The sequence below is a fragment of the Stegostoma tigrinum genome, chromosome 10 (assembly GCF_030684315.1).
Source record: "Stegostoma tigrinum isolate sSteTig4 chromosome 10, sSteTig4.hap1, whole genome shotgun sequence".
NCBI lineage: Eukaryota > Metazoa > Chordata > Chondrichthyes > Orectolobiformes > Stegostomatidae > Stegostoma > Stegostoma tigrinum.
The window spans coordinates 86766548-86789570 of NC_081363.1; positions in this window are offsets into that span (position 1 = coordinate 86766548).

The following is a 23023-nucleotide window of genomic DNA, read 5'->3' on the forward strand; positions in this document are numbered from 1 at the left end:
TGAAACATTAACTGTGATTTCTCTTCATAGATGCTGCCAGACCTCCTGAGGTTTTCTGGCAATTTCTGTTTTTCTGTCTAATTTACAGCATCCACAGTTCTTTCAGTTTTTGACTGGAATTCTTCACTATTCTTTGAGAAATAGTGTCATCCGAGATTAGATTGCATTTTCCCAAATTGGATCCAAGCACTGCACAGACATTTTGTAGCCAGCGGTAGCAGTATTTGTACATTTGCAGGTTGGGAGATACTGCCTCATGATCAAGTGCAGGAATTGCTTGCAGAAACAGCAATGTTTCAGTATTGCTGGTCAACAATACTGGTATTGCAGCAATACCGTAAACTGGTCATTTACAGGTCAACAGTAAATGACCTGATCCCAATGGGTCTAATCCAATGCCATAGTGGTTCACAACTATAGTTACACTGGACGTTTGAAAACTATCTTGGCACTACAAAAATTCTCACTTTCTGCCTAGAAGTGTAAGATAATAGTGATAGGAAAAGCTAACCCTCAATTGTCACATGTAAGGCCATAAAAATGTAGGAACAGGAGTAAGCCATTCAGTCCATTTAATTTGCTCTGCCATTTGAGGATATTATAGCGGATCTGATAACCCCCCAATTCTGCTCTCTGGACCTTTCCCCGTAAACGTTGATTCCTGAACAGATTCCAAATGTTACCTTTGACTATACTTAGCGACCCAGTCTTGACAGTCCTCTGTGGTAAAGAATTCCACTGGTTCACTACACTCTATGAGGAGAAAATCCTCCTCATTTGCCTTAACTGCATGACCTCTTATTCTGAAATTATGCTCTCTCATCCTAGAGTCTCCCACAAGGGGCTACAAACCTTTAGTGACTACATTTCTACACCCTGGTGGAGATATTTAATACTTTGCTGGCCACAATGAAGTGGCAGATGATTGGAGAACATCTAATATAGTTCCTTTGTTCAAGAAGGTAATTACAGACCAGAGATAATGGGAACTGCAGATGCTGGAGATTCCAAGATAATAAAATGTGAGGCTGGATGAACACAGCAGGCCAAGCAGCATCTCAGGAGCACAAAAGCTGACGTTTCGGGCCTAGACCCTTCATCAGAGAGCCTCTGGAAGGGTCTAGGCCCGAAACGTCAGCTTTTGTGCTCCTGAGATGCTGCTTGGCCTGCTGTGTTCATCCAGCCTCACATTTTATTAATTACAGACCAGTTAGTCTGACATCAGAGATAGTGAAATTATTGGAACAAGTACTGAGAAACAGGATTAATCAACACTTGAAAAGGCAAGGATTAATCAGGGATAGCCAGCATAGATGTATTAGAGGAAGATCCTGTCTGACTAATTTAATTGCAGTTTTTGAAAAGGTGAATAAATATATGATCAGAGTAGTGAAATTGGTATGACATGTTATGGCTGTACAAGACCACATTTGGAGTACGGCATACAGTTTTGGTCTCCCTGCTTATAGAAAGGATGTTATTAAATTGGAAAAGATACAAAAAATAGGATGTTACCAAGACTGGAAGGTTTGAATTATAAGGAGAGGTTGGATAGGCTGGGACTTTTTCCTCAGAGTGCCGAGGGGTGACCTCATAGAGGCTTATAAAATAATGAGGGATAGTGATGAGGTGAATAGCCAAGGTCTTTTCCCCAAATTAGTGGAGTCCAAAACTAGAGGGCATAGGCTTAAGATGAGAGAGGAAATTTGTAAAAGGGACCTGAGGGGCAACTTTTTCACACAGAGGGTGGAATGAGCTGCCAAAGAAAGTAGGAGAGGTAGATACAATTAAAAAATTTAAAAGACATTTGGGCAGGTTCATGAATAGGAAAGATTCAGAGGGATATGAGGTAAATGCAGGCAAATAAGATAAGACTAGGTTAGGAAAGTTGGGCCTGTTTCTGTGCTGTATACATTTATGACTATGAGATGAAGTGGTCTATATGGCCTTCAGTATGGCCTTTGACAAGGTCCACATGGAAGGCTGATTCAGAAGGGAAGTGCCCACAGGATTCAAGGCAAGTTGGCAAACTGGATCCAAAATTGGCTTGCAAATAGGATGCAAAGAGTGAAAGTGGAAGGTTGTTTTTTGTGATTTGAAGCCTGCAGCCACAGGGATCAGTGAGGGGACCCGTGCTGTTTGTTATGCATATTAACAACTTGAATATGAATGTAGAAGGCGTAATTAGTAAATTTGCAGATGACACAAAAAATGGTGGCTTTATTGAAAGTGAGGAAGATAGTCTCAGGCTATAGTCAGATATTGTTCAGCTGATAAATTGGGGAGAGTAATGGCAGATGGAATTTAAACATTTTGGAATGTCCAATAAGGGTAGGATATACACAATGAATAGTAGGTCCCGAGAGAGTACTGAGGAACAAAGGGATCTTGGCTTACATCCACAGAGCCCTGAAAGTGTCAGCACAGATAGACAGGACAGTGAAGAAGGTATGTGTAAAATGCTTGTCTTATTAGCCAGGACATAGAAAATAGGAACAAGCAAGTCTTGTTACAACTTCAGAAAACATTGCTCAGGCCACAGCTTGAATACTCTGTGCAGTTCTGTTTGCCACACCGTCAGAAAGACATGATTATGATGGAGAGGCTGTAGAGGATATCCACCAGGATGTTGCCCAGTATGAAAAGTTTCGGTTATGAGTAGAGACTGTATAAGCTGGGCTTGCGTTCTCTGGAGCAGAGGGGGAAATCTAATTGAGGTACACAAATTATGAGGATTATAGACAAGAGTGAAAATGTTCCGCCCAAGGCAGATATGTCTAAGACCAGAGGACATAATTTTATGGTGAGGAATGAGTGATTTAGAGGAGATCTGAAAAATAGATTTTTTTCACCCAGAGAGTGGTAGGAACATAGAATGTGCTGTCCGAGTGGGAGGTGGAGGCAGGTACTCTCAAAACATTTAAGAAGCATCTTAATGAGCACTCAAAATGCCAGAGCATAGTAGACTATGGACCAATTGCAGGGAAATGGGATTAGTGTGATTGGTGTTTGTAGGTTAGCATCGACATGGTAGACTGAGAAACCTGTTTCTCTGCTGTATGGTTCTATGGTTAAGAATCCACTAAATTAGATCCCCTACAGTGTGGAAACAGGCCATTTGGCCTAACAAGTCCACGCTGCCCCTTGAAGCATCCCACCCAGACCCATCCCCCTATAACCCACACACCCCTGAACACTATGGGCAATTTAGCATGGCCAATCCACCTAGCCTGCACATCTTTGGACTGTGGGAGGAAACCGGAGCACCCGGAGGAAACCCATGCAGACATGGGGAGAATGTGCAAACTCCACACAGATAGTCGCCCGAGATTGGAATCGGTCCCTGGTGCTGTGAGGCTGCAGTGCTAACCACTGAGCCACCCAAAATCTAATGCCGCACTAAGAATCTTATATAAGAATCTTATATATTTCAATAAGGTCATCTCTCATTCTTTGAAACTCCAAATGTTTGTGGCCTAATCTATTCAACAGCTCCTAATAAGACGGTCTCGGCATACCTTGTATAATCTCAGTAAACCTTCTCTGAACCACGTCCAATGGCAATATATCTTTCATTAGATAAAGGGACCGAATCTGTTCACAGTATTCTGCCTGGGGTCTGATTCGCACCTTGTAGAGTCCCTACTTTTACACACCATTCCCTTTGAAATGAAGGCCAGGATTCTATTTGCCTTCCCTATTATTGACTGGAAGTGGATTCTAGCTTATTGTGATTCATGAATGAGAACTCCCAAATGTACACTTCAGTCCTGGGGCTCTGGTGCCTGTTCTTGCAGCTGCAGCCTCCTCATAAAGTCACGCAGTTGTGTACAAGAGCACTCTCAATAGGCAAGACCTCAGTCCCCAGCACCTTCATTCCAGTGGAAGACCCCCTGGTGGCATCAGCACTACCTGATTGTTAGTGTGAAGTTAATTGAGATTTCCTAGGAAAATGTTGATCAGGGCTCTACCATTGCCCCAGATCCCTTTATAGCCTAAACTAACCTTTTCTCTTCTCATGTCTGGTGCTGCATGAGGCAGGCAAAGCACATCTAGCTGTTGCTGTACCTGGCATTTCCTGGACAGGATTGTTATCTATTGCCAGAGTCTGCAATACAATGGGGAGTCACACTGTGTCCAACATGGCTGACCAGGAGACTGCTTCACTATCACTTATCTACTGTAGAAATGTTGGAAGGAGTTATTGGCTGATTATCAAGACATTTGGCCACATTACAACCATACCATCCATGGCCAACAAGACCTGGAGTGAGACTTGAACCCAAACCTTATAAACTAGGGGTGAGGACACTACCCACTCTGCCACTGACCCTCTTGCCTTCACCCAACCCAAATTTATTCATTTTATTTTGAAAACTTTCGGGCCCCTTACACCATGGCCTTCCTCAAATGTCTACTGTTTTAAAACATGGCCTGGCTTTAATGTTGACACTGTGTCCTCTTGTTCCAGCCAATTCCTCAGGTCAACTTGTGGAATAATTTTTACATTTCAATTTGTCAACCTGTCAACCTTTGCAACAAGGGAACACAAGCCTAGTTTGTGGAAAATCCCCACATGACTTCAACCTCTGATGACTTACAGCTATGTGGAATAAACAAGGATTACATGAGGAAAACTGAAAAAGATATCTCCTGACACTTGGCGCGAGTTGTCATATCTTGTTACCGGAGACATGTCCAATTTAAAATACAATGAGTCTTTTCTCAGGCCTGTTATTATGCCCAAATAAATGGCAGCTTCCGGATCTCTTTCTGTGTAACCATTGTGTTTGATGGTTCTGTTAACAATGGTGGTTATTTAATAGGAGGAAGAGAACTGCAATATACTCGTATCTCTTTGCCTACCTTTACTGTGTTGATAATGTATAGTTCCTGGTGGAACTGCAGGTAACGTCATAAATGTCTCCGCCAGGTGGCAGTTCTACGTCAAATTGAAAGCTCACTTCTTCAGGACTGCCCTCATTTCCAGTTCTGATGTGACAGAAATGAATGCGTCTCATCTTCTTTCTCATTTCTTCAGTTTGTGGAAGATTCGCTGCAATTGTCATGAGTGTGTAGGGTAAGAGGAAGCAGGTAAGGTGTTGGTGATAGGTTTGCAGTCAGCAGGACACCTGAAAAGTTCAGGTAGAGGAAGCCTTCTGACCAACTTCATTTGACGTTCATTTTTCATTTCATTCAGGGACCTGGGCTTGATTGCAGCCTTGGATAAATGTCTGTGTTCAGTTTGCATGTCCTCCCTATGTCTGTGTGGGTTTTTGCCAGTGTTCCAGTTCCCTCCCACAATCCGAAAATGTGCAGGTTAGGTGAATTGGCTGTGGTAAATGTTGGAGAATAGAGTGGGAGTGGGTCTGGGTGAGATGCTCTTTGGCGGATCAGTATGGACTTGATGAGCTGAATGGCCTCTTTCCGCACCATAAGGATTCTGTGATTCTGATGCCATCTCCAACATTTACCCTTTCAGAATCATTACTTTGTACAGTGTTTGTTCAGGCCTCAACCTTCAATGTTAGGAACCCATTCCAATGTTGGTTAGTCCCTGCTTAGAGGTCATTTTTGGGTGTCTGCACAAATACTGAACCTATCCTGTAAAATCCTTTAGTCAGAGGCCATATACCTGACTGTTCTTGAGCCCACTCCTTCAAATAGTTATTCATTTCATCCCATTTCCCCAAGTATTTATCCAGTTTCCTTTTAAAAGGTTTCTTCAATCAGTTTCTTTCAGGAACAAACACTGTACAAAGTAATAATTCTGAAAGGGTACATGTTGGAGATGGCATTAGAATCATAGAATCCTTATGTTGCAGAAATAGACCATTCAGCTCATCAAGTCCATACTGATCCGCCAAAGAGCATCTCACCCAGACCCACTCCCACTCTATTCTCCGACATTTACCACAGCCAATTCACCTGACCTGCACATTTTCGGATTGTGGGAGGAACTGGAACACCGGCAAAAACCCACACAGACATAGGGAGGACATGCAAACTGCACACAGACATTTATCCAAGGCTGCAATCAAGCCCAGGTCCCTGAATGATGTTTGCAGTATTTCTCTCTGTGTCCTACTGGCTCCTTGCCATAGAGTCATAGAGACATACAGCACTGAAACAGATCTTTCGGTCCAACCAGTCCATTGCCCACCATAATCCCAAACTAAAGTAGTCAACTTGCCTGTGCTTGGCCCATATCCCTTCAAACATTTCCTATTCATGTGCTTATCCGAATGTCTTTAAATATTGTAACTGTACTCGTATCCATTGCTTCCTCTCAAAGTTCATTCCATATGGGAACAACACTCCATGTAAGAATGCTGCTCTTCATCTCCTTTATAAATATTTCTCTTCTCACCTAAAAATATACTCCCTAGTCTAGTAATTCCTCACCCTGGGAAAAGACACCTCCCATTCACCTTATCTATGCCCCTCATGATTTTGTAAACCTCCACAAGGTAAACCTCCTCAACATCCTACACTCCAGTGAAAAAGTCATGGCCTGTCTGCCTTTCCTTATAACTCAAACCATCCATTCCTGGCAACATCCTGGTAAACATTTTCTGAACCCTCTCCAGCTGAATAATTAATTAATTAATAATAGTTTAAATAATATTTTTCATGCTGCATCTTCCTGCTACTGATCCTCCAGCCAGTAGAAAGTGGGTCCCCTTGTTTATGCTAACAAACCAGTCCACCAACCGAATCCATTGCAATTATTTCACCAAAATCTCTCTTGGCATTGGTCACTTTTGTGAATCTTTCTACAAGGTGAACAATCTTAGCTACACCCTTCGCTGTACATCATTGCAGCCCATCATCTCTTAGCGTCTTGAACCTACTGTTTTAATTCTTTCTGAACAATGATGTGTATTTAACAAGTACTGTTAAGATCATAAAATATTCCAAGACATTTCGAGGAATTTATCAAATATGATTGACGACTGACTCACAGAAGGAGCTATCAGGCTAGATGGTTAAACATTTGGTCAAAGAAGGTGATGGTTAATAAAGAGCATCTTCCTGGGGAGTCAAGAAAGGTTGCCAGCTGCGAAGATTCAGGTTGCTAATCCCAGAATTTAGAATTTAAGTAGCTGAAGACATGCTCGCCAATTATGGAGCAATGAAACTAGATATCATCATGAGTCCAGAATTAGAGCAAAGTAGTGATCTTAAAGGTTTGAAGACTGTAGACAGTTATAGGGATGGAAAGGAGTAAGACCATGGACAGACTTGAAATGAAAAAAGCGAAAGAACTTGAGCACTGGCATTGCTAACTTCCCTCAAGACACTATAGTGTGATGATACTGTAGCTTTAGGAGGTGTGTTTTGTCCTGGTTTCTTTTAAAAAGAGACTGGGGGACAGGTGCCAAGCAGTCTATGAGAAGATAAACAACATGTGAGACCTTGATGTTTTTGTAAAATTGGAACAATAGAAGCAGCCTGGATGGATGTGGTCAGCTCTCATGGAACAGGATTTCTAAGTTTTATTTGCTTGTAGATTCAGCGGAACTGGCCAGAGTTTTGAAGAAGCTAGATGCTAATTTTTTGGTCATAGCTAAAATTGATGTTTTTCTTCCTACTGCTGGCATTGTATGTGAGAAGATCTGATTTCTGATGGTCATTCAATTGTCCATCACCATTCATGACTGGTTGTGGCAGGTCTGAAGAACTTAGAGCTAATCTATTGGTTGTGCAATCACTGAGTTCTGTCAAGTATTTGTAGCTTATCCTGCTAGGCATGCAATTTCTATTTCCTGATTCATGGACAAGGACACCCAGATCCATTTATAGCTCAGAGCACTTCAATTTCTCACCATTTTAAATACTATTCTTCTTTTTCACTCTGTCTGCCAACAAAGATAATTTCACATTTTCCCACATTATACTCCATTTGTTAGATCTTTTTGCTTAGTCACCTCACCTATCAAAATCCTTTTTTGTAGCCTCCTTATGTTTGCTTCACCTATTTTCCTGCTTGTCCTTGAGTTATCAGCAAATTTGACAAAGTTTCATCTAAATTATTTATGTAAATGGTAAGTAGTTGAGGCCCCAACACAGATCTTTGTGTATGTCACTAGTCAGATCTTGCCAAAATTAAAAAGATCCGTTTATGCCGACTCGCTGTTTCTTGGTGGCCAACCCATCTTCTGTCCATACCAATATGTTACCCTTACACTATGAACAATTATTTTCAGCAATAACCTTTAATGTGGCACTTTATTAATATCTTCTGGAAACCCAAGTACAGTTCTTTCAACAGGTTCCCTTTCGTCCACAGTATATATTACCTTTTCAAAGAACACGAAGAGATTCCCTTTCACAAAATCGTGTTACCTCTGGCTGAATATCTACAAATTATTCAACTGTCCTGTTAATAGCTCCAAACATTTTCTCTCTAACAGATGTTAAACTAAATGGCCTGAAGTTTCCTAATTTTTGTCTCCCTCCTTTTTACAATAGAAGAGTTATATTTGCTATCTTTCAATCTAATCATATCATATCAGAATCCATTGAGTTTTGGAAATTTAAAGCCAATACATCAAGCATCTCACAAATCACTTCTTTTATATCCAGAAGTGCTCTTACACACAACTTAATGGCTTTCCACCACCAAATCACCATGACTTCTTTACTTTTCAACTATTAATCACCAGTAAATCATCCATGTAACCAATTAAAAATTTACAAGAAAAGCCCATGTAGCCAATTAGAAACTTACAGGCAAAGGAGAACATCAAAGTAAGGGAGGGGTAGGGGGAGAGGGAAGGGATTAAATTAAATGGAGTTGGAGGTGGAAACAAAACACTGAATCCCCGACAGTGTCCTCCTTTCTCTAAAGACATCAAAGTCACTTCTCTTAACACTCTAAGATGAAGTCCCATCAGGACCCTGGCACTTGTCAATCCAGAGCTCAACAATTTATTCAGTCCCACATCTCTGGTCACAGTGATTTTCCTGAGATCTTTTGCCCCTTTGTTATAGGTCTGCAGAGCTGCTTTGTCTCTTCCTCATCTGTCTCTCCCAGTGTTCAGCTAGTCTCCTCAGAAGGTCTGCTGTTTGATCTTCAGGTATCTTTTCCCCCTAGCTTCTGGACCTTTCTATGGCTTTAGCCAATCAGAAGACCCTACTTAATGGCTACCAATGGTTTGGATGGCTTTGTTAATTGGAAAATGTGCTGTTAATTTTTATTCCATTGTTTTAGTTTTGAATATCTGGCTCTTGTTTGCTAATATGCATTGATTTTTTGAATAATTGATGAGCTATGTCTATCAAGGATGACAGATGACAGCTTATGTCCTTTACACTATATTCAAGTCTTTAGTGCCAAGTGTCTGGTGTCAGGGTTTTGTGACTTCAACGTTTTACTTGGCCAATGTACCCAGCATCCCTTGCTGTTGGTCAAGTTTGCCTTGTGTGAATGAGGTTCAAACTTAATTGTGAAGTTTTGTTCATGTTGATGTCAGCAGAGGCTACATGTTAAATTGGGCAGCTGGTAGTGCAATGGGAGTGTCTCCCCCTCTCGGCTAGACCACCTAGAGGCAAGGGTCAGGATCGGATGGGCACTGAGGGGCTCAGAACATAGACAGATAGATTGATTCTTTCCTTTAAAATATTACCAGGAAGGCAGGGCTCCTGCTGGGGGTGGCTAACGATGTGCTAATTGATGCAGTGCCAATTAAATCTTTGCAACATTGTGAGGAAGCCAGTACCTGTAACTGGTGGAGAGGGAACATTGGCCTTTATTTCAGAGTGAATGGAATACAACAATAAGGAGGTTTTGCTAAAACTAGACAAAACACTAATCAGAGATAGTAGGAACTGCAGATGCTGGAGAATCTGAGATAATAAGGTGTAGAGCTGGATGAGCACAGCAGGTCAAGCAGCATCAGAGGAGCAGGAAGGCTGACGTTTCGGGCCTAGACCCTTCTTCAGACTTCTGAAGGGTGATGAGGGGGCACAGGGACTCATATAAGGGGGGTTTATTATTTGGTTTCCTACATTTACCTAAGGGGAGGTGACACCCTAGTGGTGTTATTGTTGGACTGATGATCCAGAGACCAGAATGATGTTCTGGGGATAGTAGGAACTGCTGATGCTGGAGAAGAGTCCCAACACGAAATGTCAAGCTTTCCTGCTCCTCTGATGCTGCTTGGCCTGCTGTGTTTGTCCAGCTTCACACTGTGTTATCTCAGATGTTCTGGGACCCAGATTCAAATCCTGTCATAGCAGATGGAATTTGAATATAATAAATATCTATAATTAACCATCTAATGATGAACATGAATTGATTGTCAGGGGAAAACCCATGTGGTTCACTAATGCCCTTTCAAGAAGGTAACTGCCATCCTCACATGGTTGGGCTTACATGTGACTCCAGACCCACAGCAATATGCTTGACTCTCAATTGCCCGACTAGCTGAGAATAGATAGCTGCAGGAGTGATTAGAAATCACTACTGATGAACTGGAGAATTAAACTTTGTTGTTAAAAGGCAGGACTCCAGAATACAGGAAAACCTGATCCACATGGGTCAATCCAGAGACCAGAATGATGTTCTGGGGATAGTAGGAACTGCTGATGCTGGAGAAGAGTCCCAACACGAAATGTCAAGCTTTCCTGCTCCTCTGATGCTGCTTGGCCTGCTGTGTTTGTCCAGCTTCACACTGTGTTATCTCAGATGTTCTGGGACCCAGATTCAAATCCTGTCATAGCAGATGGAATTTGAATATAATAAATATCTATAATTAACCATCTAATGATGAACATGAATTGATTGTCAGGGGAAAACCCATGTGGTTCACTAATGCCCTTTCAAGAAGGTAACTGCCATCCTCACATGGTTGGGCTTACATGTGACTCCAGACCCACAGCAATATGCTTGACTCTCAATTGCCTCTGGGCAATTTGGGATGGGCAATAAATGATGGCCTAGCCAGTGGCACACAGTGAATGAATTGGAAAAAAAAGTTTATTTCTGCCTTTAAACTTGTTCCTCCAGGCTGGAGGTGGGCTGTGGGTTGTGTGGGGGGCAGTTATGCAGACTGTTTGCTTTACCTTGTCCTGTTCCTTAACTTTCCTCTCCCACTCTAGGCCTAGTATTTGTAGAGCCCAGGCTTCAGTATGGTGGAATTCCATCAGGTCAAATGCTTCACATGCCTGAGGTCCAATGTCAGCAGTGTGCGTAATGAGAGTACATAGCCAATTTACTCGCTGCTGATCAGTGAGCTGAGATCAATCCATATTCCCAAATGTCCTGGTGAGTTGGAGCCAAAAGGGGTGGGATGTTCCCTTCCATTGGAGGTACTTATGCAAGCCCATATATGGGACCCTTCCATCATGGCTGTCAGACTGCTGTCTGCTCTGCTGCCAACTATTTGAGGCTCTGTTAGGCACATAATGACAAACTTAGTTTGTTCCTCCTCATCTAAGCTATGCAATAACCCTTTCTGATAAATTCCATCAAAGAAGGAATAAGGGTAAGAAATGGTGTTGAAGTTGGCCAGCTGGGTATTGGACAAGGGGGTTGTATGGATAACATGGTTTTGGTTGTTTCTGCACCAGTTGACCAGGAGGCCCATGGGTTGTTGAACAGGGGATGGGGGAGCTGATGGGCCTGCAACTTCGAGGAAAGGTGGTAGCTGTCCCAATAGATATTCCTTCCTGGTGGCTATATCTGGGACCTGTATTGATTCCTCCTTCCTGACCTCCCACTGTTCCCCATGTTTGGTGCTACCCAAAAGACACATCTTATGCCTTTACGGGCCGATAACTCGCACTTTAAATTCACTTTTCTTTTATTGACTTTGCATGTTTCCCAGTCGTAACAGTCATGACTTTTTCTGTATTACAGCTGTGCAGCATGCTCACTGCAGCCTGCAGCTCTTTACATAGCTGTTCTAGGCAATCAATGTGGGACAGGGCTGCTTTCCAGTCCCTGAGTGCCCTTCTTTCACTTGAATAGGCCTTTTCATATTGTATGTGGAATTGACCCATGTGGATCAGGTTTTCCTGTATTCTGGAGTCCTGCCTTTTAACAACAAAGTTTAATTCTCCAGTTCATCAGTAGTGATTTCTAATCACTCCTGCAGCTATCTATTCTCAGCTAGTCGGGCATAGAAATGATCTAGGTTGCGTACTGTCGCTCTGGTTATCCTGTGGCCTTCTTTCTTAATTTGTCAAGAGTTTTTTGCTGTATGTCATGCACCATGGAACCTGTGGTCCAGGGCCAGCCTAGGCTGTTGCAGAATTGTGCCCATTTGGGCCACTTTTTAAAAAGGTATTGTCTCAGAGTAACCTCCCATCGTCAGATTAGGGGACATTTGTTGTATGTTCACAAGCGAATTTTTACTGGGTCCTTTTCTGGATTTCCCTCCCATGTTATTAAGGTGCAGGAAGCAGCTGTAGTTGAAGTAAGGCTTCAGCTAAATTCTTAGTATTGATACTGGTCTGGCATTTCCAATCTGATGCATGGAAATTTCCTTCTTGTTGAAATGTATCTATTCTAGTTATTCTGGAATATCTCCTCAAATGCCACCACTCCATCTCTGTTGACTATTCATTAAACTAATTTGGCAATTCATTTTATCTAACTGTTTTCATGCCCTCATAATTTCCCTTATTTAGTTTTTAAACTTTAGGTTTTCTCTCCCTCAAACTGAATGTAAAATTCAATCATATTATGGTTGGGGCTTCCTAAGGGCACCTTCACTATGAAATAATTTATTAATCCTGTCTCAGTGCATAAACCAAGTCAACAATAGCCTGCTCTTTGGTCAGCTACAAATCATGCTTTTCTAAGAAAGCATTGAAAATATTCAATGAACTCCTGTTATGTTACCTGTTTGAACAATACATAGATTAAAATATCCAATGATTATCACTGTGCCATTCTGACAGACTCTCATTATTTCATCCTTCATGTTATCATGTGCCTACTGTTAGGGGGCCTGTACATCACTCCTACAGTGGCTTCTTCATAGAATCCCTACAGTGTGGAAGGCGGCCATCTGGCCATTCGAGCCCGTACTGCCCTTCTGAAGAGCATCCTACCCAGACTCATGCCCCTGCTCTGTCTCTGTAACAATGTATTTCCCATCGCTAATCCACTGGTCACTTTGGCAATAAGCCTGGCCAATCCACATAACCTGAGCATCTTTGGACAGTGGAAGGAAACCTGAGCATCCAGAAGAAACCCACAGAGACATGGGAAGAAGGTGCACCTCCACACAAACAGTGACCTAAGGTTGGAATCAAACCTAGGTCCTCAATGCTGTGATAGTACAGTGCTAACCACCGAGCAACCATGCGACTCCAACTGTCTTTATAATTTCTCATTGCTGCCCAAACTATTTCCACGTCTAGGTTTCCTGAACCTTAGTCATTTGTCTCTATTGGATAATAAGTTAATGAACTAACAGAGCCACCTTTCCAACTTTTCCTTTTTTTTTGTCCTTCCTAAGTGTCCTGTAACCTTCCAGATTTAGCTCCCACATATTGTCATCCTGTAGTTATGTCTCTATAATGGATATCAAATTGTGCATATTCTTTTCTAATTGTGCTCTCAGTTCATCTGTTTTGGTTTGAATGCTACATGTATTCAGATACAAAACCTTCATTCTTTTCAAAAATGCTAGGTCTTATCTGTTGGTTGTACTCTACATCTTCCTGTCACAATATATTGATAATTTCCCATATTAATCCCTTTCTCTTTGGCCTTAACTCTGCTATTTGGTTACTAAGTCTTCCAAATTTGATCCCTTCTGCCCAATATTTAATTTAAGATCCTCTCTATTTCCCTAGTTGTGCAGTTCAGAAGAACATTGGTCCCAGGACAGTCAGCAAGACTGGATCTACTTTTCCTTGTCCTGGTGCCAGTGGCCCTAGAAGTGGAACCCACTTCTCCCACTTCAGTCTTTGGACCACACATTAATCTCTCTAATTTGATGTGGTCTATTGCCAATTTGTATGAAGTTCAAGAAATAAAGCAGGATTATGCCCTTTAGGGTTCTACTTTTTAATTTGCTGCTTAATCTTCATACTGACTGTGCAGAAATTCTTTCATTGGCCTGCTGTTGTCATTGGTACCTACATGTACCACAATAACTAGATGCTGTGCCTCCAATTGCAACTTCCTTTTCAGACTTGAACGCTGGCACTGGGCAGAATATGGTTTGGGCTCACACTCTTTGCTATACAGTATGATGTCATTTCCCCTCATTATATCATCCTGTAGGTTCCTTCTTACTCCTGCCTCTTGAATGGCCTCATGTACTGTTGCGCTACGGTCAGTTTTCTCACTCTCATCCACACAAGTTGAAAGAACCTCAAACCTGATGGAATTGCAAAGGCTGTGTCTCCTCTGCTCTGGCCTTCCAGGTCCCCTTAACTGTCTCACAGACACAATCGCCTGTTCCTGACTACTAGCTAAATCTGGTGACCAAATCCGAGGTGCTGTGACTGCCTCATGGTATAATGGAACCAGTTAACCTTTCACCTCCCTGATCTGTTGCAGTGCCTGTAGCTTCATCTCCAGCTCAGAAAATCTGAACCAAAGTTACGCAAACTTCAAACACTTGCTGCAGAATTGTTTGCTCTAAACCGAATTGATATCCAGAGACTCCCATTGTGACACCATCTTATTCAATTACATCTTTAGGGGTGGCACAGTGGCTCAGTGGTTAGCACTGCAGCCTTACAGCACCAGGGACCCTGGTTCAATTCCAGCCTTCGGCGACTGTCTGTGCGGAGTTTGCACATTCTCCCTGTGTCTGCGTGGGTTTCCTCCCAGAGTCCAAAGATGTGCAGGCTGGGTGGATTGGCCATGCTAAATTGCCCATAGTGTTCAGGGATGTGTGGGTTATAGGGGAATGGGTCTGGATGGGATGCATCAAGGGGCAGTGCATACTTATTGGGCCAAAGGACCTGTTTCCACACTGTAGGGAATCTAATCTAATCTTTAATTTTTTTAAATATATTTTTTCGTCTTACCATTGGTTGTTATTCCACATTGAAACTAGGGAATAGAATTCATCTTAGTCCCTTAATTGACACTCACCAAATAACTAGGAGTTTTCCTATGGCAGAGTAAGTCTCTGTTCCTGAAGCTGAAAATGTTTAGGAAAATCAAAAATAATGGAACTGCATTTTCGCTTCCTGTCTGAGCTCCCTTAATATCTTAATTCCAGTATTCAATTTGAAGTTGCAATCAAGTGCTGAGGCATGCTAAGTTGATTAGTTTTATATGCTTCGGAGACAAAAAGTTGATTTGACTCAATAATGAGGTCCTTGTTTCAGCTGCTTCTTAATTATGATATTCTTTGACTAGTAGCCTGTTAAATTGCTGCTCAAGGCTGACAACTGCAGGATTTAAACAATAACTGATAAAGTGAATTAAATTTGTACATGATAAGAATTTGCACTACAACTGCAGCACCAAGTCCAAGCAAAACTGTGATTCTATCGTTGAAATTGATAGCAAATAGGCAACTTGGCCCATTATGAAAGAACTATACATTTAGTTCTACTCCTCTTCTCGTTCCCCATTCTGCTACCCCACCTACCTTCCACCTGAGCCACCCGTACCCCCACTTACCTGCCACCAACCAGCTATCATTCCATTCACTTGACACATAACCCATCCATCACTCCACCCACCTGTCACAGCACCTACCTGCCACCCCATCCATCTATGATACTAAACCCATACTGCCCATAACTAGCTGCCTCTTGAGAAGGTGACACTCAGCTGCCTTCTTGAACTGCTGCAGTCCATTTCATGTAGCAACACTCACAATGCCATTAGGGAGGGAGGCCCGGGATTTCCGCCAAGAAATATAGTGTATTGAAAGTTTGAGTGGTATGTTCATCAATCTGACAATGAATGCAGCCCCACTGGAAAAGAAGCTGATGCTTTAACTTTTAAGATGGATACAGTGTTTACTGGTAATTTATTTAAAAGACAACGTGTTGAGACCTCTATGATAATTGAATGGGGCCCAATTAATGTGAAGGGCCATTTCAGGCTGTAGAGTCCTATGCTTTCAAGAACATTATAACATGGCAAGTCGACTGTTAGCTGAAGTATTTCATAGATAATTACCTTCTCCTGGAACTAGCCTAACTGTTTTATTGTAACTAAAGCAATTTCCTAGTTACTCCAGGAATTGGTAGATTTTTTTCTTACATTATGTTACATTTTCCAATTTCTCATAAATTATTGAACATCAAACCATTTGCAATCCATTCTGTCAAATTTGTTCCTGTTCTTGTATCAAATTTCAGGGTTTAATATTTCAGTATTGATCTGCATGTGTTTAAAAACGTTGCCATAAGTTGGAGGATCAATAACACTCAGTCTTGCAGTCTCATGACGACCTTCGATCGCTCCTTTCTAGTGAACCTTTTTCCATCAAAGAGAAATGTCTTTCTAAATGGATCAGATTTTGCTGGCAAAATGCTGGTGAGGCTAACAGCACAAAGTTAAGTGTGCTCCAATTGCACAACAGATTCAGGAAAAGAACATTTTTTAAAAAATTGAATATCAGTTAAGCTGCTGCCTGAATTACATTTTCCTCTGTGAGTTTTGTGAAAACTAAACAAAGAGACCTAGGTGTGCAAGTTCATAATTTCTTGAAAGTGGAGTTGCACGTAGACGGGTGGTGAAGGAGGTGTATGGCACACTCGCCTTCATTGGTCAGTGCATAGTTTCAGATGGAAGGACAATAGCACGGAAAGTTTTTAAAGCAAATTAAGTTTGAGAGTGAAGTCGCCATATTTGCCCCAACAAAGCAGGCAAACAAAAACAACAACCATAAGAAATGTGGGATCAACTCAATTGCTGATGAACTAGATGAATGGTCTCCAAAAGGTGCTTTGTTTAATAATGAATTGATTAGGACTATTAATGCAGATTGTTTCAGTACTAGATAAAAAAGTGTGGAGCTGGATGAACACAGCAGGCCAAGCAGCATCTTAGGAGCATAAAAGCTGACATTTCGGGCCTAGGCCCTTCATCAGAAAAGGGGGATGGGGAGAGGGTTCTGAAATAAATAGGGAGAGATGGGGAGGCGGACTGAAGATGGATAGAGGATAAGATAGGTGGAGAGGACAGTAAGAGACCGCATGAGAGTTGCAATGGGAGAGAGATCCCCTGAGCTTGGTCTGGGACAGGACCACAGGGATGCCCTGGAAAGAGTGTAGGGCTTTGAAGTCTGGCGAGCCTAGGCAGACAAAGAAAATCTGGATGCTGGAACTTTGAAGTTAACAACGGAGAATAGGAATATGAGGCCACATGACTGAGTTTGAGGGTTGCATTCCTGGGGAACACAGGGCCTGGAGTAGGTCATTTAGGCCTTTGAGCCTGCATCACCAGTTAATAGGATAATTGCTGATGAAACACTTCAATGCCTTTTACTTTCTCCATCAGCTCTGTCCACCAATAATAATCAAAAGTCTGTCAATCTCTACCTTAAATATATTCAAAGACTGAGCTTCCATAGCCCTTTGTAAATAATGAGTTCCAAATAGTTACAGCCCTCTGAGTAAAAGAATTTCTCCTCATCTCAGACTTGTGTGGCATCCCCATACCTTCCCCTATATATTCTGTCTAGGTCCCTTTAAATATCTATGCTTACCAAACTCTTACCTTTTCAGAAATGCTCTGCACATCTATGTCTCCTATGAAGTGGATAACCCCACATTTTTCTACATTGTAGTCCATTGGCCATACCGTTGCCCGTTCATTAAGTCTGTCCAAATCCTCTGAAAATCTTCCTCACAATGCACATTCCCACCTGGCTTTGTATTGTCGACAAATTCGAAAATATTACATTTGGTCCCCACCTGCAGATCATTGATATGAATGGCTGGGCCCACGTACTGATCTCTGTGCTACACCACTGGTTACAGGCTGCCAACATGAGAATGAACCATTTATTCCTGCTGTTGCTATCTGTTAGCCAATCATAAATCCACACCAGTGCATCATCTCTTATCACATGTTCTTAAACTCTTTTAAACAACCTCCTGTGGGGGATTTTATTTACAAAATTCTGATTTAAGATCGCCCAACTTACAAACTTTATATTTACAAATGTGATCCCATACATGGTTTTACAATTTAAAGACCTAATATATGAACAGTTCCTATAATAACAAGTGGCTGCTTCCATTGTCCTAAATTGTGCTGTGACTTGTACACAAACTGCCTTCAGAACAGACTCCAGAATGGAACGCATTTGCATCTAAGGGATGTTTTACATCTATCAGTTCTTCCTTATCAATTTTATTCTCAATGTCTTCAAAAAACTCTTAACACGTTTGTTAAACATGATTATCTATTCATAAATCCATGCCCAGTCTGATCTTAATTATCCAGTTGTCTAGTTATTTATCTTTATAACTGATTCTGGTATTTTTCTCACTACTGTTGTAAGGTGAAGAGATATGTAGTTCAAAAACAAAGAACTGTAGTTAATGGAAATCCGAATCAAAACAGAAATTGTTGGAAAAACTCACAGGTCTGGCATCATCTGTGGAAAGAAAGCACAATCAATGTAGTTCCCTGTTTTCTCACTTTCTTGAATAGTGGAATGAAATTTGCTACCATCCAATCCACAGAAAACATTCCAGAATTTATAGAATTTTGGAAGACAATCAACAATTCATCAACTATCACTATAGCCATCTCCATCAACACTCTGGGATGTAGGCCATTCAGGTTGTGCAGATTTTGTCAACATGCAGCTCTATTAATTTCTCAGTAGAATCTTCTCACTAACACTAAATTTGTTGAATACCACATTTGTCCTAGGCATTTCTGGGACATTCCTTATATCTTCAGTAAAAACAGACACAAAGTAAATATTTAACTTTTCTTGCATTCCTGTATTCTCCATTTTAAATTCTCATGACTCTACCTGGAATGATTGGCACCAGGTTGACCTCATTGACTAAGAGGTCATTGATTAGGGTTATTAACCTGGGTGAATCAGGAAAGCTGTGGCTGAGCAATGTAACCAGGAGATTAGAAACTGTTCAGTTTAGGGGACTGACACTAGGCTGGCTGCAGCCAGTGTACTCTGCAAAAGTAAATAAAGACTGACTTGGTGACAGGATACCAGGCTCTGTGCAGCTATTTCAGTAGCAACATGAGATAACAGGACATGCCTGAAGAACATTTGCTTGCAACAGTCATCTTGGAGTTAAGGTAAGCATTTCTGGCACCATGTGTTTATTTGGGAAGCTTGACTCATTTGATCTTGCTGTGGAAGACTGAGCCCTCTATGTAGAAAGAATGTGATTTGTTTCCAGGCAAATGACATTGGGGCAGATGAAAGGCAACATTACTTGTCCTTCTGACTGCTTGCGCACCTGTAGCATTCTCGGTTATAAGTGGTTTAACTTTTCCAGGGGAATCAGATGATGGAGTTAGTTAAGGAATATTACAACCCCAAACCTCCTCTAATTCTGAGATGCTATCAGTTTTACTTGGCTGCTAGAGAACAGAGGGAATCCATATCAGGATTTTTGACATGGTTGAGATGACTGGCAGAGGCATGTGATTTTTGGGTTAATAAGGATGCTGAGTGACCATTTGGTATGTGGGATTAATTATGCAACCCTGCAGAAACACCTAATAGCTGAAGCCAGCTGGACTTCAAACAGGCACTACAACTGGCTTTATCATTAGAAAATGTGGCAAGTGGAGCATGGGAACTATAGGAAGTTCCAATGGAAGTAGATTCCCTCACCTGACTGGCTGAACTAGGGGAACACCACATGAGTGTAGGCAATTGCAGAGCCTCACACAGGGGATATCCTGAGAAGAGGGACCGTAGTCCAGCCCACAGCAGAACCCCACAACAAAGCTGAGCCTCAGCCAAGTGGATAAAAAGTCCTTCAGGATCTGGACAGTTAGTGGACTGGAGACAGCAAAGGAGCCCTACAAGGCCAGACATGACTAGGAAGACTCAGAGGCTGGCACCCAGGAGAGTTCAAGTCCTGGGAAGTTCCTGTATGTTGGGTTGGAACAATTAAATTGCTCAGTGACATCCAAATTGGAACTGATTAAAATTAATGTTTGGTTAAATGGTCACCCAGTTTCTGTGGAGGTCAATACCAGCGCAGCTGTGTCTGTGGTTGCAGAGTCAGTCTTTAACAAGATTAACTGTGGACTCCAATCCTTAACTTTGCACAAAATCTCAGCCAGACTGAGAACATACAGTGAGGAACCATTATAGATTTAAGGGTGTGATTTTGGTCTGGTCTTTTACGAGAAGCAATCGGTGCAGTTGCCACTGATGGCAGTAAAAGGCTCTGACTCGAGCCAATTGGGGTGGAATTGTTTGAGAAAGATTCATTTAGATTGGTTCAATATTTTTTGATTTAAAAAATAACTGCCAAGTGAAGTCCTAGCGAAATACCCAGAGGTATTTCAGGAAGGGCTTAGGACTATCATAGGGGCCAAAGCCATTTTACATGTTGACCAGGAAATAATTCCAAGATTTTGTGAGGCCTGCCCAGTGCCATTTGCCTTGTGTGCAAAAGTCAAGATGGAAGCCAGGAGGCTGGAGAGCAAAACCAGTGCAGTTTTTTAAACCAGTGCAGTTTGCAGAATGGGCAGCACTGGTTGTACTGATTGTGAAGCCTAATGGCTCAGTTTGCTTCTGTGGGGATTTTAAGCAAAAGTAAACTGCTTCCTGCAGCTGAATAACATAGAACATAGAACGTTACAGCACAGTACAGGCCCTTCGGCCCTCTATGTTGTGCCGACCTGTCATACCGATCTCAAGCCCATCTAACCTACACTATTCCATGTACGCCCATATGCTTATCCCAATGACGACTTAAATATACCTAAAGTTGGCGAATCTATTACCGTTTCAGGCAAAGCATTCCATTCCCTTACTACTCTCTGAGTAAAGAAACTACCTCTGACATCTGTCCTATATCTTTCACCCCTCAATTTAAAGCTATGCCCCCTTGTGCTCACCGTCACCATCCTAGGGAAAAAGGCTCTCCCTATCCACCCTATCTAACCCTCTGATTATTTTATATGTTTCAATTAAGTCACCTCTCAACCTTCTTCTCTCTAATGAAAACAGCCTCAAGTCCCTCAGCCTTTCCTCATAAGACCTTCCCTCCATACCAGGCAACATCCTAGTAAATCTCCTCTGCACCCTTTCCAAATAATCCACATCCTTCTTATAATGCGGTGACCAGAACTATACACAATACTCCAAGTGCGGCCGCACCAGAGTTTTGTACAGCTTCACCGTAACCTCTTGGTTCCGGAACTCGATCCCTCTATTAATAAAAGCTAAAACACTGTATTGCCTTCTTAACAACCTTGTCAACTTGGGTGGCAACTTTCAAGGATCTGTGTACATGGACACCGAGATCTCTCTGCTCATCTACACTACTAAGAATCTCACCATTAGCCCTGTACTTTGCCTTCTGGTTACTCTTACCAAAGTGCATCATCTCATACTTATCTGCATTAAAATCCATTTGCCACCTCTCAGCCCAGCTCTGCAGCTTATCTATGTCTCTCTGCAACCTACAGCATCCTTCGTCACTATCCACAACTCCACCGACCTTAGTGTTATCTGCAAATTTACCAACCCATCCTTCTATGCCCTCATCGAGGTCATTTATAAAAATGACAAACAGCAGTGGACCCAACACTGACTCTTGCGGTACACCACTAGTAACTGGTCTCCAGGATGAACATTTCCCATCAACTACCACCCTCTGTCTTCTTTCAGCAAGCCAATTTCCGATCCAAACTGTTATATCTCCCACAATTCCATTCCTCCGCATTTTGTACAATAGCCTATTGTGGGAATCTTATCGAACGCCTTGCTGAAATCCATATACACCACATCAACCGGTTTGCTCTCATCTACCTGTTTGGTCACCTTCTCAAAGAACTCAATAAGGTTTGTGAGGCACGACCTTCCCTTCACAAAACCGTGCTGACTATCCCTAATCAATTTATTCTTTTCAAGATGATTATAAATCCTATCCCTTATAACCTTTTACCAACAACTGAGGTAAGGCTCACTGGTCTATAATTACCAGGGTTGTCTCTACTCCTCTTCTTGAACAGGGGAACCACGTTTGCTATCCTCCAGTCATCTGGCACTATTCCTGTAGACAATGACGAGTTAAAGATCAATGCCAAAGGCTCGGCAATCTCCTCCCTGGCTTCCCAGAGGATCCGATGATAAATCCCATCCGGCCCAGGGGACTTATCTACCTTCACCCTCTGAAGGATTTCTAATACCTCTTCCTTGTGAACCTCAATCCCACATAGTCTAGTAGCCTGTATCTCAGTATTCTCCTTGACAACATTGTCGTTTTCTAGAGTAAATACTGTTGAAAAGTATGCATTTAGCGCTTCCCCTATCTCATCTGACTCCACACACAACTTACCACTACTATCCTTGATTGGGCCTAATCTTACTTTCATCATTCTTTTATTCCTTAAATACCTATAGAAAGCCTTAGGGTTTACCCTGATCTTATCTGCCAACAACTTCTCATGTCTCCTCCTGGCTCTTCTGAGCTCTCTCTTTAGGTCTTTCCTGTCTACCTCGTAGCCCTCAAGTGCCCTAACTGAGCCTTCACTTCTCATCCTAACATCAGCGTTCTTCTTCCTCTTGACGAGAGATTCCACCTCCTTCATAAACCACAGCTCCCGCACTCTACAGCGTCCTCCCTGCCTGACACGTACATACTTATCTAGGACACACAGGAGCTTTTCCTTGAATAAGCTCCACGTTTCTAATGTGCCCATCCCCTGCAGTTTCCTTCCCCATCCTATGCTCCCTAAATCTTACCTAGTCTCATCGTAATTGCCTTTCCCCCAGCTATAACTCTTGCCCAGTGGTATACACCTATTCCTTTCCATCACTAAAGTAAACATAACAGAATTGTGATCGCTATCACCAAAGTGCTCACCTACTTCCAAATCTAACACCTGGCCAGGCTCATTACCCAGTAC